A 19,238-nucleotide genomic window follows, 5' to 3' on the forward strand; every position below is an offset into this window, starting at 1 on the left:
GAACCAGTTCCAGGGGCACACCAGCCCTTGAGCTGGGGAGAGACTGGACAGGGGAGAGGGGTGTAACCACCCCCCCTCCTGGTCCCACCCATGGGCAGGACCTAGTCGTGTGCCAGCCCCTTTCTTTAGAATAAAGGTAGGAGCGGGGACCCTTCCAAATTAGATCATCCTTGAATCCTGAAACTACTTTCCACGAAAGGAACTCTCGACTTCTTCTCAAGATTTCTCCCTTGTGACTAAGGAGTAGTCACCCTGCATCAGCAGGCACCAACTAAGTATCCTGCGGTTTGCTGCACGTCCTTTCTCAGGAACCAGACCGACCAGCACGACGAGACCCGGACTCCCTGCCATCTCTGACCTCTACCTGCCTCTACAGCACAGCTGAGAACCGTGGGTGTGACGAGACCAGAGGAACCGGCTATCATCAGAACCAGCACGACACTGATCCAGCACGACCGCCGAGGGACCCTCAAGTGGGTGCACTGGGGTAAGAGAAGCCCCAACCCCAAGCAGCACAAGCACCGAAGTCCAGCCCCCCAGCATCCACCAGATCTGCGTGGGGCCCTTTTGCTTCTGCGTTGCTTGCCACGTTGTCCGGTCACTTGCCCGTTGGCTAGTGACCCTCCAGACGACGTCCTAAGTTTGTTTCACTGCTGGTCTAGCTCCTCTAGACTGGCCCTTGTCTCCTCTTGAAGGGGAACTTCCTCGGACCCTCCTGGTCCACTCCAGACGCCATTTTGTTTCGCCACGTGGGCTTGCCTTAGCCAAGGCTTGTTGCCTCCTTCAACGGATCCAGCCTCGCCAGCAGCAGATATCCGACGTGGGACAGCTCGCAGACCTCCAGCCTGGTCGACATCAGCGCCCCTGGTCCGTGCAGCAGCAGAATCCAGTGTCACCTCTTCGCCTGGCTGAGTGACCTCGTCCGGTGCCATCCTGGTACCCACCTAATCACTGGCTAGTGATTCAGAACTTGGTTCCCTCTGCTTACAGGTACTCTTCTTTCGCTGACCCAGTCCTGGGATCAGCCCGGAACATCTTCACTGGTCGCCTGCCAGCAACTTCCACTTCAGGCTCCTGGTTCGTCAACGAGGATTCCCGACGACACATGAACCCTATGCAGCCGCAGCCCCTGGGCTAGGTAAACCGAGTACCACGGTGCTCCAGCGTAGAACCACTCTCTAAGTGTCTAGATCCACTTTCGTTTTTGACCTACCTAGTCGGGTTCGCCCGAGAACACTAACTTTGCATTTACTAGCCTCCATAGTCTTTGTCCCGCATTGCGCGTAAGAGTTTCCACTCTGCACACGAAGTCCCTAGGCCTCCTGCTTCTAATCTAAGGGTTCAGCATTGTAGGCCCAGCGGTTCTAAAGCCTCTGAGAATAGTTACTTAACTGCTAGTAATTCGCATTCCACTTCCATAGTATATGGTTTGTCGTGCCCCTCGGGCATTTGTGTAAATTGTGCGACTTTCAGTATTTCTTCAAGAGTTTTGTATTGTGCTTAGCACCCTGTCCTCATAAAGAGTCCAGGGTTGTTGTGTTCTAAATAAATATCTGTTTATTTTCATAACAACTTGTGGGGTGTCCTTTCACTTGGTGTTCAAGGGGTATATGTGATGGTATAACAGCTGGCTTAACACGCCCTCTAGAGTTTAGCCTAAAGACTGCTCTTGTCCATGCTACTAGGATAGCTGGTCTATAAGGTTGACTTACAACCAATCATCAATAAGGGTTGTTTGGACTGATACAAAGTGCTCACTAGAATAGTGAACATTATATATCAGGCCAACTTCTCACACAAGCCAATTGGCTGAATGTCGGCTTTAGCATATGTAGCCCATAATAATAATTTCTAGCATAATTGCAGGAACACTTTACCCACTTATCTTTACAGTATTCTGCATCTATTCATGCCATCATCGCCTACAAGCCTGTCAAAGTCTGACTGCGTTTAGATGCTGGCTCACCCTGCTGATGTCCCCACCGTAGCTTGAGCAGCCCAGTACCAAACGTCTGCTAATATTACCAAATTGCAGAGAAGGGATACACTTCTGGGAGGTGAGAACAGGAGGAGAACAGTATGTACAGAATCCAACCCCAGTCTAACTGTGGACTTCTGATGAGTGCCATGCTGCCGTACCGACGCACCCACCCTGGCATGGCTTGTCCAGCACCTGAATTCTGATACGGATAATGCCTGGATGCAGACAACGGGGAAGCTTTTGCTGGGAAAAACGATGGGTACGTGAATGCTCAAATCTTGCCTGCCCTCTCCTAAGTTATGGAGATGTGACTTACTTTAATACACTTGTCAACCACTCTCCTCCAAACCAGTGTTCACCACACTGTGAAAACCCTGCCATCTTTCTAGGGCAACCACTCATACACCACCTGGCTGTACCAACCCTCCGGCCGGCAGTCTCTAACTTTAAGTGAAGCGTCCTCTGGTACGCACTGATCATGCTGAGGGAACATCCCTGTTTTTTGATGCAACACTATTGAACCAATATTGTGTCATAATCCAGTTCCAGTGGGTACTTGCCTTTTGTGCATCACTAAGTCGGTCCTTTGATTAGTTTAAATGTATTGAAATGTTGCGGTTCCTGTACCCTTTCTTTTCCTTCTCAGACTGCACCCTGGAAGGAGTGGTGGCCCGAGTCCCACTGTTGAATTAATTGGAATTTAAAGCAGTATGTGTCTGGGCATGTCCTCCTATCTGACCTATATAGCTGGGATACCCAACTTGATCTGCTAGCTATGATGCCTAAATTGCTCCTTCTCAGTAGTAATTTGTAGTAAATCCCAGATGCTGTCAACAGTGAGGACCGTGCGGCAAGAAACCCCATCATGTGCCCATAGGTCCCTCTTGTGACCCCTCTGCTAGCTGGGCTAACCCCACTGCTCCTATTCAGCTGTAATTTAGTAATTGCTGGCACAACCGCAGGGGCCTATTACCGGGCTGTGTGTATGCGGCCCGGGATGAACTTAAACAATCAGCTTGGAGTGGACGGCCTGTCAACATTCCCCGGCTGTTGCGCAATACCTTTGCCAAAGCAACTCCTGACAAGATGTGCCAGTGCCGGTAAAAGTACGAGTGATATCCATCCCACCTTATTTTCCGCTCATCAGTTATCTGTGTACAGCGCTTGCTGGACCGTAACATAACACTTGTAGATTTGTAAACTGCAATTGCTCCTGTAGGCATACTGCCGCTGAATAAGAGATATTTGTTACCCCGCTCACCAATACTCATTTTAACAACCTCAGGAGGATGAAATGTTGATTGAACCCAACAGGTTAAGGTCCTATGACCATGGGGTCGAACTCACCACCAGACCCAGAAGATAAATCAGTCCAGGTTTTCTTTGCCATTGCCATGACCCCTCCTGTGCCCTCTGAACTCACCCTTTAGCCCCCAAGTGGCCATTTGGCTGACACCAGCGTGACCTGCCAATCCTATTTAACCCTTCTTCAATCAAAGTGAGGGAGGTAGAAAGTGGATCCATTCAGCTTCCAGGCTATATACCAAAATCAATAGGAGAATTGATCACTTGAAACTACAGCACCAGGGTTTTTTATTTTGGGTGACCTCCTTAAAAAACCCTCATACACGCACGAAAGCGATGTGGTGGTATTTCTTGGTTTTCCACCAATTAACGTACCATGGGTGCATCATCATAGGGCTTTTCTAGTTATATGCAACCTCCACCCGGAGGTAACCACTGGCTTTGTAGCAGTGTTCCAGAAATAGTGCTCTCAAAAAGTGATAGTGAGGTAAAAGAATCCTTGGGTCATCAAAAAGGACTATTTTATTAAAAATTGTGAGTCAAGGATTATTAAAAACTAAGTTGTGGTGTAGATATGGGTCGTGTTACTGGACCCTCTAACCATAAAGATTGGTCAACATGTTTCAGCCCCACTGTGCCCAGCCGGGTCTATGGGGCTTTCATCAGGACCGAGATGGAAATTAAAATGATACTTGCACGATATGTGTGTAGTACAGCGGTGGATCAGTTCTCCACTTTCTTTCTTATGAGACCAATAGACCAATAATTATTGTTTTTTGTGGTCAGCTTCTCTATAATTGTCCATTTAATTTCCTCTGCTTTGTGGTTAAAATCAAGGAAGTGTCTCTCATTCTTGTTGCTACTTTTTTGTGTTGATATTACTTTTATGCTCACCAATTCTTATTTTGGCTCTTTTTGCACGTCATCCCTATATATTTCAGTCCACATTGACATATGATCATATATATTACATGGGATGAATTGCAATTTGTATGTTGGCGTTGAGTCCAGAGTAGTTCTTCAGATAGTCGCAGTTCTTTTGTTGCTGATGTTAATTTGCAAACAGTGCAGGACCCACACGGGTAGTGCTCAACAATGGGGGCCATGTTCCATGATCTTGTGATACTTTCAATTTCAGTTTTTGTTTGGGGCCGTGTATGGACCAGGAGGTCTTTTAAATTTCTGGTCCTACGGTTAGCAAACCTTGGATTCTGCAAATGTAGGTTCACTGACGTGAGAATTTTCCAGTTTCTGTTAATTAGTATCTTTACTGCATTACTTGCTGTGGTATAGGTTGTAACACATGTAATTGAATTCTCTTCATTTTCATTTCTTGGAGTTTCAAGGAGACATTCTCGCGGTTGGTATCTAGCTCTCTTCTGGCACTTCTGTATGATCTTTTTTGGGTAGTCTCTTCTGGACAGTTTAGTTGTTAATTCTCTGGCCTGGATCTTAAAATCCTCTAGTTTACTACAGTTACGCTTTAGTCTCAAAAACTGACCATATGCCAAGTTCTCTCTTGGGGGCTTGGGATGGAAACTTTTGTAAGACAACAAGCTGTTCTTTGATGTAGGTTTGTAATACGTCTTTGTTTTCAACGTATAAAGTTATATCCAAAAATCTAATTCTTTCTTATTAGCTGTAAAGGTGAATGTTAAACATTCATCTCTTTCATTTAGCCATTTTATAAACTCTTTCAGATTGTCTTTGTCGTTCTTCCAGATGACAATGATATCGTCTATAAATCTCTTCCAAATCAAAATTTGGAGAGAGAAGGGATTTGTGTCATTCAGGACATATTTTGTCTCAAAATCGCTTACGTACAATCCGGCAACCGAAGGCGCAAAAGCGCTTCCCATTGATGTACCATGGTTCTGTGCAAAGAGTGTTCCATTGTACTCAAAGTACTTTTCAGTTAAGGCTAGTTTGCAACACTCTAGCACTAAGTGTTTAGGTGTCTTGTGATCCCACCTATCTGAGAAGAGATTTCTTTCTAGAGTCTCCAAGGTTTTTTGTTGAGGGAGACTGGTATGAAGACTTTCTACGTCTAAACCCGCTAGAAGCATCTCATTTTCATTGTATGGTATATCTACTAGTTGGTTAAGAAGGTCTCTGGTATCTTTAAGATAGGTGGGAGTTCTCTGTACTAGTGGTTTTAGGAACTGATCAGCGAACTTAGACAAAGGTTCAAGCACTGAGCCTATGCCGGAGACGATTAGTCATCCTGGCGGCAGTAATTTGTTTTTTTGAGTCTTTGGTAAAGAGTAGAAGTATGGAGTTTTTGTTTTTTGTGCAATCAGGTAATCAGCTTCATTCTTTGTTATCCATGCATTCAACTCCACTTTGTTAGCCATTATTTTTATGGGGCCCGATTCACAGAACTAACTTAAGACTAAATCCTAAACTTACTACTTGTGGTATTCACAGAATGACTTACTACTTTTGGTATTCACAGAATGGATTTACGACTACTAACTTTACGTCCGCACTCGGCCCGTAAATTCTGCCCCGGGGGCGGAGCTTCCGGCCTGGAGGCGGAGCTTCCGGCTCAGAGGAGGAGATTTCAGCCATGGCTCCGCCTCCAAGCCAGAAGCTCCACCCCTGGGCCAGAAGCTCTGCCCCCGGGCCGGAATTTACGGCCCGAGTGCGGATGTAAAGTTAGTAGTTGTAAATCCATTCTGTGAATAATAAAAGTTGTAAGTGTATTCTGTGAATACCAAAAGTAGTAAGCTTAGGATTTTGTCTTAAATTAATTCTGTGAATCGGGCCCATGGTGTTTTGTAATCTTGGATCATTGGTGATTTGTTTATAGAATTTTGTGTCTGAAAGGAGTTTGAGGCATTGTTGGTCATATCCTTCCTTTTCAAGGAGGACTATGCCTCCCCCCTTATCGGCGGGTTTGATTATTAGATCGTTATTATTCTCATCAAGGGCTCTTCACTCTGTTTTTGTCATGTTGACAAATGGTCTCTTCATCAATCCTTCAATCTCTTTTGCGTCTTTCATGATCGCTTGTTCAAAGTCGTTTGAATCTCAATAGGGACCATATTATTTGGTGGGTTGAATGTTGATTTTCTTCTCAGGTTGGTATAGGTTTCTGGTCTCATGTCTTCCTTACCTTCAAAGAAAGCTTTTAGTTTTAACTTTCTACAGAATTCTGAAAGTTCACATCTTAATTTGAAGGTATCTAATGTGGGTGTAGGGACGAATCCCAAACCTTTATTCAGAACCTGTACTTGATCATCTGTGAGCACTATGTCTGTTAGATTCACTATCAGTGATTCACCGCACTCGCGCCTGCTTTCTCCTTGGTTTTGCTTCGTGTCATCATGTGGGGTGGTTGTTCGTTCCATGTTACCCCTCTCCATCTCCCTCTTGGTAGGTTTTGGCCTCTCCCTAAAAAAGGTTGCTGTTGTATGTTTTCTTGTCCCATCATTTGTGGTTGTGGTGGTATCCCATGATTATAGGGATTCATCCAACCTCCATAATTTGGTACATAAGGTTTTAAATATGGCATTTGTTGGTTGTAGTAATTCGGTCTATGCCACCTTTTTGTCCTCCTCCGTGGTTGGTTCCTAAATTGGTTTCTACCTCTCCGTGGGGTGTAATCATCCCCACTCCATTCAGTGCCGTCACAGGAATTGCCCCCTGTAGAGTCGCTGTTCATCATTTGTTCCGGTGGGGTAAAGTCTTCTTTGGCATATGGGTGCATCTTCTCATGAGTGAAACGCTTTAGGTCCATTAATAATTTTTGTATTTTACTTTGGGTGATTAATTCTTTTGTTTCTTCCATCTCTCTGTTTATTTCTTCTAATCTCTTCTTATATACTGAGATGTGGACTACTGTCTTTAACTTCGCCTCACTTATTTGGATTTTTATCTTCAATGCTTCTGATAGTCTCGCAGCAGTTTTGATTATTAAAACCAAGTAGTCACGTGTACATCTCCATGAAATAGAGGACCAATCTTTTCTGAAAACCAAATCATGTAAAAAGATACGTGGTGCGTTTTGTATACATAAACCTCTGGCGCAGCATTTGCTCTTAAATATTCACGCATTATTAGACCATGGATTGCAGTTCTTACTTCTTCTCTCTTTGTTTCGTTTAAGTCATCCCATTTACTAGTCTGTGCCAATGTCTGGGTCAAGTCTACATTCTGTAATAATGATGGGGCCGATAAGATTTCACTTATTTCATTCTTAGTATAGCTCAAGCCAATATTTTCCGTCATTTTGCTTTAGCAGTACCTTCTTGAAACCCTCCTTTTTTAAGGTTTCTTTGAGTCTTGGGTACTTTTTTACGGATTAACTCCCACAGCTGTCTGTCCGCTGCTTAGTAATTCGTCAATCAAAGTGAGGGAGGTAGAAGTGTGGACCCATTCAGCTTCCAGGCTATATACCAAAATCAATAGGAGAATTGATCACTTGAAACTACAGCACCAGGGTTTTTTACTTGGGATGACCTCCTTAAAAAACCCTCATACACGCACGTAAGCAATGTGGTGGTATATCTTGGTTCTCCACCAATTACCGTAGCGTGGGTGCATTATCATAGGGTTTTTCTAGTTATATGCAACCTCCACCCGGAGGTTACCACTGGCTTTGTAGCAGTGTTCCAGAAATAGTGCTCTCAAAAAGTGATAGTGAGGTGAAAAATCCTTGGGTCATCAAAAAGGACTATTTTATTAAAAATTGTGAGTGATAATTTAACTTAATTTAATACAGTGTATATGAAAAAAACTATGCACAGGCAATTGATAATATCACACATTCTGTAAATGTGAAACATTTTGGACTATGTCCATCAAAATTAAGCTAGTCGCCTTAGATCAATTTGTGTGAGCAGAGCAAAGGCATCAAACAGAACCGAGTATGGACGATAACTGACCCCAATTATTCTAACGAGGAAGCTAGTGCGGGTGGGCTGTTTGACCGTAGTCTACTTGTGGTGGAGTTGCCCTCTCACGTGCCGCAACTAATGTACAATCTGCTCACACTCTCCAGCTTTAGATATATTAATAAATAGGATGAGAGACCAATGACATCCATGTCGGAATCGAAGATTCCCAGTTAATGTTCTAACGCAGCCCACCGTACTGAGGATCCTGCAAGGAACCCTCTGCCTCACTGGGAGTATCCTAGACACTTCTCACTTAACGCACTTGCATGTCACTCAAGAAAGACACCTAGCAACAATGGTAAATTGTAATAATAAGGTGCCGGAAGTCCTCATAAGCATTATGCTCCGTCAAGAATGCAAGGTTTACAAACAGGAATGAACTTCTGACTGAACTGTCTGAGTTGTGCCATCACTTTAGAATTTTTCAGAAAGTCGTGAAGACTTCTTCATTTCACAATAGGAACTCTTCTGACATAAGCACTCCTCAGTCTTTTAGCCTGTACGAGACAAGAGTTGTTAACTTCAGCACTCTTCAATATAGCTCCACAATGAAACTACTTGGACTTAAAGTAAGGGTCTGAAACCCAGTCCTTTCACATATCCTGATCACAAGTCGTAACCACCACAGTGAGGAGGATTCATCCCTTCTTGCCAGGCCCTCCTGCTCACAGCAATTAACGCTTTGCTCCATTTGTAGAGTGGCAGCATTCCTTCCACAAAGTGAATAAAGACAAAGTGTGATAGCCCGTGGTGCACAAGCATCAAAGTGTGATCATTCATGGTGGCACAAGCATCAAAGTGTGATCTCCCGTGGTGGCACAAGCATCAAAGTGTGATCACCCGTGGTGGCACAAGCATCAAAGAGTGATCTCTCGTGGTGGAACACGCATCGAAGTGTTTGTACAGTGGCAGCAATTCTTCCAAAAAGTGAATAAAGACAAAGTGTGATCACCCGTGGTGGCCCAAGCATCAAAGTGTGATCACCCGTGGTGGCACAAGCATCAAAGTGTGATCACCCATGGTGGCACAAGCATCAAAGTGTGATCTCCCGTGGTGGCACTAGCATCGAAGTGGGTTCTACCGTGGTGGCACAAGCATCAAGTGTGATCTCCCTTGGTGGCACAAGCATCAAAGTGTGATCTCCCGTGGTGGCACAAGCATCAAAGTGTGATCATTCGTGGTGGCACAAGCATTGAAGTGTGATCTCACGTGGTGACACAAGCATCGAAGTGTGATCTCCCGTGGTGGCACAAGCATCAAAGTGTGATCATTCGTGGTGGCACAAGCATCGAAGTGTGATCTCCAGTGGTGGCACAAGCATCGAAGTGTGATCTCCCGTGGTGGCACAAGCATCGAAGTGTGATCTCCCGTGGTGTGCAAGCATCAAAGTGTGATCTCCCGTGGTGGCACAAGCAGCGAAGTGTGATCTCCCATGGTGGCACAAGCATCAAAGTGTGATCATTCGTGGTGGCACAAGCATCGAAATGTGATCTCCCGTGGTGGCACAAGCATTAAAGTGTGATCTCCCGTGGTCGCACAAGCATCAAAGTGTGATCATTCGTGGTGCCACAAGCATCGAAGTGTGATCTCCCGTGGTGGCACTAGCATCAAAGTGTGCTCTCCCGTGGTGACACAGGCATCGAAGTGTGATCTCCCGTGTTGGCACAAGCATCGAAGTGTGATCTCCCGTGGTGGTGCAAGCATCAAAGTGTGATCTCCCGTGGTGGCACAAGCATCAAAGTGTGATCTCCTGTGTTGCCCCAAGCATCAGATTGTGATATCTCGTGGTGGTACACACATCAAAGTGTTTGTACAGTGGCAGCATTCCTTCCATAAAGTGAATAAGTGTGATCACCCGTAGTGGCACAAGCATCAAAGTGTGATCATCCGTGGTGGCACAAACATCAAAGTTTCCCGTCAACAGGATAAAATAAACCGCCTGCCCCTTTCCCCGCTGTATGCCCCGTGGCAAGCGGCCTGAAGAGTGGCTGGGACGGAGAAGCGCATTGCAGCATAACTATATCTCTCCTCCATGAATGCTGCATTCCTAAAGTACACATGTAGGTGACAATATAACATGTTAACATACCAAACGGAACCAGGACCTAGCTCAATTAACTCAGTCCTCTGCCACAACCAACATCTCCAAAGCTCGAGATGTTGAGCGCTCCATCTGCCTGAGCTCAAACGGAGTCCCTATGCTGTTTTATGTGGCATTTGAAACTCTATGCAGAAAGTACTAATAGTATTAGGTTAAGCATAATGTGGCTGAATATGGGGGGTGGGATTATCTGGAGAATGGTGTTGATGGCTCTGCACCGATAGCAGCACACTGCTGCATGTAAGTATCCTGTGAAAGCAACCGTTTCACACAGACAGTCCCAAGCGCAGGACAGGCAGAACAGGGCCATTTTTCTGCAGAATTCCGAGTCTCCAGCCTGGCTCCGGTCCACTGGCAAGTACTGTTGGATGTATGTTGTTACAACAGCATGCTTTTACCACGCATGCCTTTACCACGAAGGTTTTACAACGCAAGTCGTTACAACGACTTGCATTGGGGGGCGCTGGATAGTGGAATAGTTTAATTTACTATTCCAATTTACAATGCGGCGCACCATGGTGCCAAAAACGCATTGCTGGAGTTGCGTCGCAAGCGCGACGCAGCTCCAGCAATTCTCTGGGGGCCCTATCTAGTTAATGCTGCGTCAATCCTTACGCCTGCTTCAGGCAGGCGCAGGGTTTTGACGCAGCATGGGCCTAAAAGTGACTGAGTGAAATCTTGTAGATTTCACTCAGCCACTTTTAGGAGGCGTTCCTGTGCCGGAACCCCCCCTCCTGCACAGGAACGCCTACATGTGGTGCAGGGCTTTACAACGTGACGCATCTCCCAGATGCGTCACGTTGTAAGTACCCCCGCACCATGGAGCAGGATTTGCGCCGCCGGTGCGTCACAAAAGTGACGCAACGGTGACGCAAATGAGGCGCAAGGGGCTTGCAAATCTGCCCCCCTGTGTGCCAATAGATGATGTGTCCAGAAGCACAAGTAAGGGCAGCCGGAAACACCATTCCCCAGAGTCAGCCACAGGAGCGTCCACGCCCCCATGGAAAAGAGGAAAGAGGGAGACTTTTAAATTAAATATGTAACCAGGAGAATGTATTTCCTGGTTGTCTTCTATCGAAGTAGTGAGATGGTTCCTGTACGCACCAAAGAATTGAATATTTTATTTTTTTAATTTTTATCCAACCCTCGATCAAAACAGTCCGCCTCGTTCGACTGACACCTGCAACCCCCCTTGAGGCCGGATACGGCACCAGTCACCGCCTGCTGGCGCAATCCTCCTGTGGAATTTGCGCAATGGCTGCTGTGTATGTGAAAAACCTACCATGACCACGGTGTGGATTAGCTGATCACCCCTGGACCCTGGGTTTACCTGAGTGTTCCTTGCGATGGTAACTGACATGTCTATCCGGATGCTCGTCGCGAGTTCCCATAGCGCACCACTTCCGACATGACTGGACGCGAATGCTAAACAGCCACACCATCCAGTTTATCGCCAATTTCCAGATCAATCATGATGGTGGCACCCCTAATGTGGTTATAAAGTGTATTTTGAGAGGCTGGCTTGCTAACCTCTCTGCCAGCTAACAGGGAGTAAATAGAAATGAACGGGGTCCCCCAGGTGATTGGCTGTACAGAAATAAAAGTAATCGCTTCATAGGAAAGTGCTCAACCACTTCCTTACAGGATGCTTTGTCCCTTTTGTGTTACACTTTTACGACAATGAGCTGCCCATTGCATTCTGGATGAACAAAGCGTTGCTTGGCTATAACCTTTGGACCATATACTGTAATCCTGCCAATCCAAAAATTAAATAAACAAATGTTACTCTTCCTTATACAACAACAAACAGGGTTCTAAGCGCGTTTCTGGATGTAAGCCTTTAAAAAAAAATAGGAAGAGAAACCCCATTAAATCGTGAAAGTCAAAACTCCAGCAAAAACAACAAAACAGAGGGACAGTGCCACCGGATGCCAAAACACCTCATTGTGTTACATGTTCACATTCGTGAACCTCCTGGTGTTGGCTGATAGTTTAAAGGCTGTGACAGTCAGTCATAGCCACTGTTTTTGACCACATCTTCCTGCCCTACTCTGAGAACAGCCGCCTGTCATGCAAGCCAGTCACCAAACAACCGTGAAATACAGTTTTACACACTAGATCACATATTGGCTACCAGAAAGGAAAAGCGACAGAACACTGAGGTAAAATGGTTGTAAGAGATCTACCGCAATAGACACAGAAAGCCGTGCACAAGCTCCCCACAATGACCTCGAATCAGGATTCAGCTGGAAAATGAACGAACAAGAGACCCGAAACCCTCCTCATGCCCGTGGAAAGCCAACAGGGGGACCAAAAGATGAGCAGATGTCTCTCCACATATTTCATGCTGAGGAAGCCTCCCAACATGCAGCCGGCAGCTCAGACTTTAGGCCACATCCTATCTCCTAGTGTAGTCACCTGCAGCAGCAACACATATCAAAATGAAAAAAAAACAACAAGGTTGGAAATATAGAAATTTAGAAGGAGAAAGGAAATAATAAAATGGATAAAAACCTTGAACCTTCAGGCCATCATGCCTCCACCATTCTCTACCCGCCCAATCTCTCCAAAAATGCAGCACAGAAGTTCAAACACAGGCTAATGGTAACTCACCCTGAGACTCTTATTTCAGACCCATACTTCTGCATTAGCAAAGGCGTATTATCCAACGACCTTATCTTCCACACAAAGAAATGTGCCCAGTGGAGAAATATCTTCTACTCTTTGCTTCGAATCTCCAACGTTAAAAAGAAACCCGCATGCCCTCAAATTGTCGGTAACAGCTTCAGTCTTTTGCCCTGCGAATGCCACCATCACCATCTACAACAACAGTAATATCCTTATACAAGCCTCCGATGCTAATCTAGATACCATAGGCAGGATCTTCCCTACTCTCAAGAACGCAGTAAACAGCAAGAATAGCACACTCCCCGCATCTTATCGCCGTCAGCCCGGCTTGCTTGAATCCAGTGGCAAAGTGAGCAAGGGACTCACGTCTGAGCATACCCTGCCACACTTGCTCACTTTGCCACTGGATTCAAGCAAGCCGAGCTGAAGACGGCTGGAAAGCCAGAAACCGGTCCTCGGAAGCTTGTGTCTGGTCCAGGGAAGACATGGCTTGGCAGTTCGGGCTGGACTGTTCCCATGAGGCACAGGGTCAGACTGATTTGCATATAGCCCTGTCTGAACTGGGGTGGCAGAGTGGGCTAAAGAACGGTGATGGATTATACCCAGATCTTTTGACTGGGTCTGAGTGTTTGATTGATTCAGATGCTCCGTCCATCACCACCCCCTTTTGTACCACATCTCAACTTCAGCAAGGACTCCATGTGCAAAGGAGACAAACTGGATACTGTGCCGGGGGCGATAGAGAACTCCCATACCTCACTCGAACACAAGATAGACACTCCTGTAGCAGACCTTACCTTACTAGGAGCGGACCATGGCAACTTAACAGATAAAGTACGAAACAAAGACCGGGCGATCATCACAATACAACCAAAGACCTGCAAGACTGAGAAGAGATAGCACACCCTGCTGGAGAGGGTCTGTAGTTGGAACTCGCTCATAATAAGAGCTGAGCTGAAGGATGTTCCTGTACGAACAATATTCGCGCTGTGGGTTTGCCCAAAAACATTAAGGGACAAGACTCGGTCTGCTATGCAGAACATTGCCTATGCAGTATTCTCTCTCCGACTGCTCTGTCACCTTATGTCTCGATGGATTGGGTTCACCAAGTGCGGGGGAGGCATTGTGTTATGATGATGTATCTGTGTTCTATATTGATGTATCACTGTTCTGTATTGATGTATCTCTGTTGGTGCACAGTCTAAATATCGATTCCTAAATTTCAACTTACAGTAATATCGAGTTGGAAATATCGAAGGTGGAGAATATCAAGGTCAAGAATATCGTTGGACAGAATATCGACCCTAAGGTAAGTAAGATCGATTTTTTTTATATTGATGTAAGTAATATCGATATCAAATATATCAATGTTACTAATTTCGATGTTACTAATATCGATATTTGTTTATTGTTAAGTATTTTATTTGTTTTAAATTATATGTGTACTATATTTTATATATTAATAATGTTAATTTTAAGTTAATTTTATGTTTTAGTACTGGAGCGGGTTGTGGGTTTATAGGGGAATAGGGTGGGAAGTAATTTAATTATAGTAAATTAATTATTAATTTTTAGTAATTGTAAATTAATTTTAATTAATTTTTGTGTTTAAGTTCTGTAACTGGTTGTGGTTTTATAGGAAAATTAGGTGGGAACTAATTTAATTGTAATTAAGTAATGATTTTTTTTATTGGCATTGATTTTTATTTCATTTTTATTAATTATTAATTGGTAATTAATTATTTTAATTGGTAATTAATTTTTTTAATTGGTAATTATTGTTTGTAATTGGTAATTACATTTTTTAATTGGCAATACAAAATTTTAATTGGTAATTACTTTTTTGAATTGGTAAATCAGATTTTTAATTGTTAATTACTGTTTATTAATTGGAAATACATTTTTATTAATTGGTAATTATTGTTTCATTTAAAATATTTTTAGATTTAAAATAAATCTATTGTTTACTATATTTTAATTGTTAATTAATTAGTAATTATTATGTTTTTTGTTTTGAAAAATATTTTAGTGTTCAAAATATATTATTTGGTAACTAATATTTATTAATTAATATTTATTGGTATTTATTGTTAATTTATTGTTAATTCATTATTCAATTGCAATTATGTTTTTAGTTTTGAAAAATATTTTAGTGTTCAATATTTATTATTTGATAATTCATATTTATTAATTAATATTTATTGGTATATATTGTTAATTTATTGTTAGTTAATTATTCAATTGTAATTATGTTTTTAATAATTATGAATGGGTATTTGCAAATGATGTAGAGTTTAAAAAAAATTAAATTATTAATTATTTTATTAACAACAAATATTTATAAGTATGTTACATTTAACTTCTAAGCTATCCAACAATTTCCCTACTGTTGCACTCTCTGGAGTTGAAATAGTAATTTTTACCCCTACCCTATCCAAGGCTTTACTGTTGCACTCTCTGGAGTGGGAATAGTAATTTTTATCCCTACGCTATCCAACGTTTTCCCTACTGTTGCACTCTCTGGAGTGGGAATGGTAATTTTTACCCCTACGCTATCCAACGTTTTCCCTACTGTTGCATTCTCTTGAAAGGGAATAGTAATTTTTACCCCTAAGCTATCCAACGCTTTCCCTACTGTTGCACTCTCTGGAGTTAGAATAGAAATGTTTACCCCTACGCTATCCAGCGCTTTCCCTACTTTTGCACTGTCTGGAGTTGGAATAGTAATTTTTACCCTTAAGCTATCCAACGCTTTCCCGACTGTTGCACTCTCTGGAGTGGGAACAGTAATTTTTACCCCTACGCTATCCAACTCTGCACTCTCTGGAGTGGGAATAGTAATTTTAACCCCTACGCTGTCCAACGCTTTCCCTACTGTTGCACTCTCTGGAGTGGGAATAGTAATTTTTACCCCTACGCTATCCAATGCTTTCCCTACTGTTGCACTTTTTGGTGTTGGAATAGTAATTTTTACCCCCATGCTATCCAACGCTTTCCCTACTGTTGCACTCTCTGGAGTTGGAATAGTAATTTTTACCCCTACGCTATCCAACGCTTTCCCTACTGTTGCACTCTCTGGAGTTGGAATAGTAATTTTAAATCTACGCTATCCAATGGTTTCTCTACTGTTGCGCTCTCTGGAGTGGGAATGGTAATTTTAAGTTCTATGCTATACAACATTTGTATTACTGTATTTTTTTTAGTTATGAGTTTTGAATAGTATTTTTATTTATTTAGCTATTTGAAATTTTTTGTATAATTTTAGATAATGTAGTATATAATTAATTTAAAAAATATTTAAAGTATTTTTAATTTTTTTAATTTATTAATAATAATTATTTACTTTTTATTTAGGTTTTTGTTTTATATATGTAAATGTATTTGTAATTTATCATATTTGTTATTAATTTATAAATTATTAGAATAATTATTCAAACTTATTGTTAAGTAAGTATATATTATATATTGTTTATATATGTTTAGTTAATGTATTATTATTATATAAGTATTATTTATTAATTTCAAACATTAGATATTTTTAACTATGTTTATTTGATTTATTAGTGCTATTCACTTTATTTTTCATTTATATTTTTACACAAAAAAAACGATATTTTTAACATCGATATTTTTAACATCTATATTTTTATTTCAATATTTTTGTACTTACCATGTTGTAGATAGGATGTAGATATTCTTGACTTCGATATTTCAGCTGTTCCTGTAGGCGGATATTTTGCAGGTCGATATTTTGTCAGTGATCCGTATATAGTTCCTCTTCTGTATTCTACCATGAGAATATAAGGTGCAGAACACTCCAAGTGAGTCAGTTGCTCCTGACTCCTTGAGGTGGATTGACGCCAGGTTTTCTGGGAATAAACTACTTCTTCTACACACCCTCTTCTCCTGTGTTTCATGGCAAACCAGTCTCAACACATACTTCACCTGGCGCTAATCCCATAGAGCCGCCTATTACCGGGAATGCAATTTAATTTGTCAAGACACCCACAAGCTCCCGGAACTAGCACTTGACAATGCATGGGTCATGATAGTTACAGGTTACACCCTGGAGGTGCAATGCCAGTGGAACTCCTTCCTCGCAGCTAAACAGGAACTTCCTGATGCTGGAAGTCAGAGCCTCTCTCCTTTTCCCGGCTCGACTGTGCGTAATACGAGATGACAAGACATCTTTCTTCACAGACCCTAAACATGCTTAGGACTGGATTGAACCCTGGCTGGCCCCCGCTGGCCTGGGTTGACAGGTGACCATGGTCGCAGCCACTCTCGTCAAACAAGCATTGGCATAGCCAATAGGTCTCGCCTTTGGGACTTCATAAGCGTCTAGCCAGAGCTATTGGTTTTGTCATTGTGTTCAAGCTATGTTGTAGAGCATTGTGGCTGCTGTGTAGCATGTTGAAAAGTTAGAACAAAAAAGTGTTTTATGCATTTTTGTTACCGTATATATAACCAAGAAGACATTATGTACAACTGAACGACCTTATTAAAAAAAGAATTAACATAAAAAATGTTTTCTAGTTTTGTGATTATTGTCCTACTACTCTCGCAGCGAAATTAAGATTTATTGTTATTCTTGTGCGTTTGCTGTGGCAGATGTGGTGTTATTATAATGTAGAACACGTTTTCAAAGAGGGAAGCATGTTTTAATAAAAAAAACAAATATATAACAATTAAAACCCAAAGAAAAATGGGATAGTGTGTATAATATAGGCAACAATGCTTCTTAGAAGGGCTGGTACGTAGAAAGCTCCTTTTGAGAACTGTACAAACACTAAAACAATCCCTTAGGAAAACAGAGAAGCTTTGCACAAAATACATCAGGACTTCAACAGCGGTTATAAACAGACCACGATGAGTTGTAATTTATTTTAATTCCTTTGTATGATGGGAAACATTAAATTGGAGCGCTGGGGTGCAGAAAAGCACAAGGTGCTTTAAAGTAACACAGAGCGCGATGAAGGAAAGCATAGAAGGGAGGCCACTGAAAAACACGCAATATCCTCTTGGCAAATCAGGTAAAGATATGTAATGTAACGGGCACGCAACATAAAGCGCTCCGATACCTTTGGGACGGGTTGAGGTTGCCCTATTTAAATTAGTGCAAAATTAAATGTCGGCATAAACCTGTTCGTCTTTAATACCTGCAAGGAATGGGGGGGGGGTAGCAAACTGGCGCTGCCGGGGTCCCGTGGAGGTTAGGGTGTCCGGCCGTTGAAGGCAGCAGCCCAGCTCCAATCCCTGTGTGGTGGGTGCGGAGCAGTAGCAGCAGCGGGTCGAGCTCTGGGCGGCAGCTCATTGTCCTAGTCGCAGTCATGCGCACAGCCCCCGGGCCCAGGTTCCAGCAGCAGGAAGCCGCCCGCACCGTACAAAACGGAAGGGAAACTGGGAAGGGGAGCGCCGGGGTGCAGAGAAGCACACGGTGCTTCAAAGTAACACAGACAGCGTGAGTAAGGGAACATGTATGTAGGAGAGTAGGATCTGCTTACTATGGTTACCCTCACTTTTTGCTGATGTTTCACTGATTTCTCGACTTTAGTCTGGCTGGGCCCTGCTAATCAGGCCCACAGCCTAGCTGCTCTGTCTCTAAATTGATTGCATATACATTAGGTAGACTCCAGATTGGTTACTGGGTTACCCTTGTGAGTCCCTAGTATATGGTACCTTATGTACCCAGGACATAGGTACCCCAGAGGCCTTCCAGGGGCTGAAGCATGTATTATGCCACCCCTGGGAAGCCTTCCAAAATGGCACCACGGGTCTGCTACTGCAGCCTGGGTAAGGTGATACATGCACCCCTTACTGAGATATAGGTCACCTATATCTACCTTTTAAAACAGACACATATAACCCAACCTATAAGTCACTCCTATGGCAGGCCTTGGCAATCCTGAAGGCAGAGTGCTTGGTTTTGTGTGAGAGGGTGCCCAAGCATTAGCTGAGCCCCTCTGCAGCTTTCGGAATCCCTTCCTTATGGCTGTTCTGTGATGCAGCCATACCATATACTCTTTTTTTTTTTATTTTTTTTTTTTAATTTAATTTCTTTATTAGATAGAGACCACATGTACAGAAATAACCAAACATTCAATTATAGTGGGTTATACAATGCAGGATCGGATCATAGAGATTACAGATATATACAAGAAGTTTGAGACTGGAGGACAACTTATGCTGCTAAACAATTAACCATTCCCTTATATCATTCATTGCTTGCATTGACAAGATCAATTCAAAATACCAGCGTAAAGTCACATACATAAAATCCTACCAAGTCACAAGCAAATATATGACTAATCAGTTTATATAA

The sequence above is a fragment of the Lissotriton vulgaris genome, chromosome 8 (genome assembly GCF_964263255.1).
Source record: "Lissotriton vulgaris chromosome 8, aLisVul1.2, whole genome shotgun sequence".
Taxonomy (NCBI): domain Eukaryota; kingdom Metazoa; phylum Chordata; class Amphibia; order Caudata; family Salamandridae; genus Lissotriton; species Lissotriton vulgaris.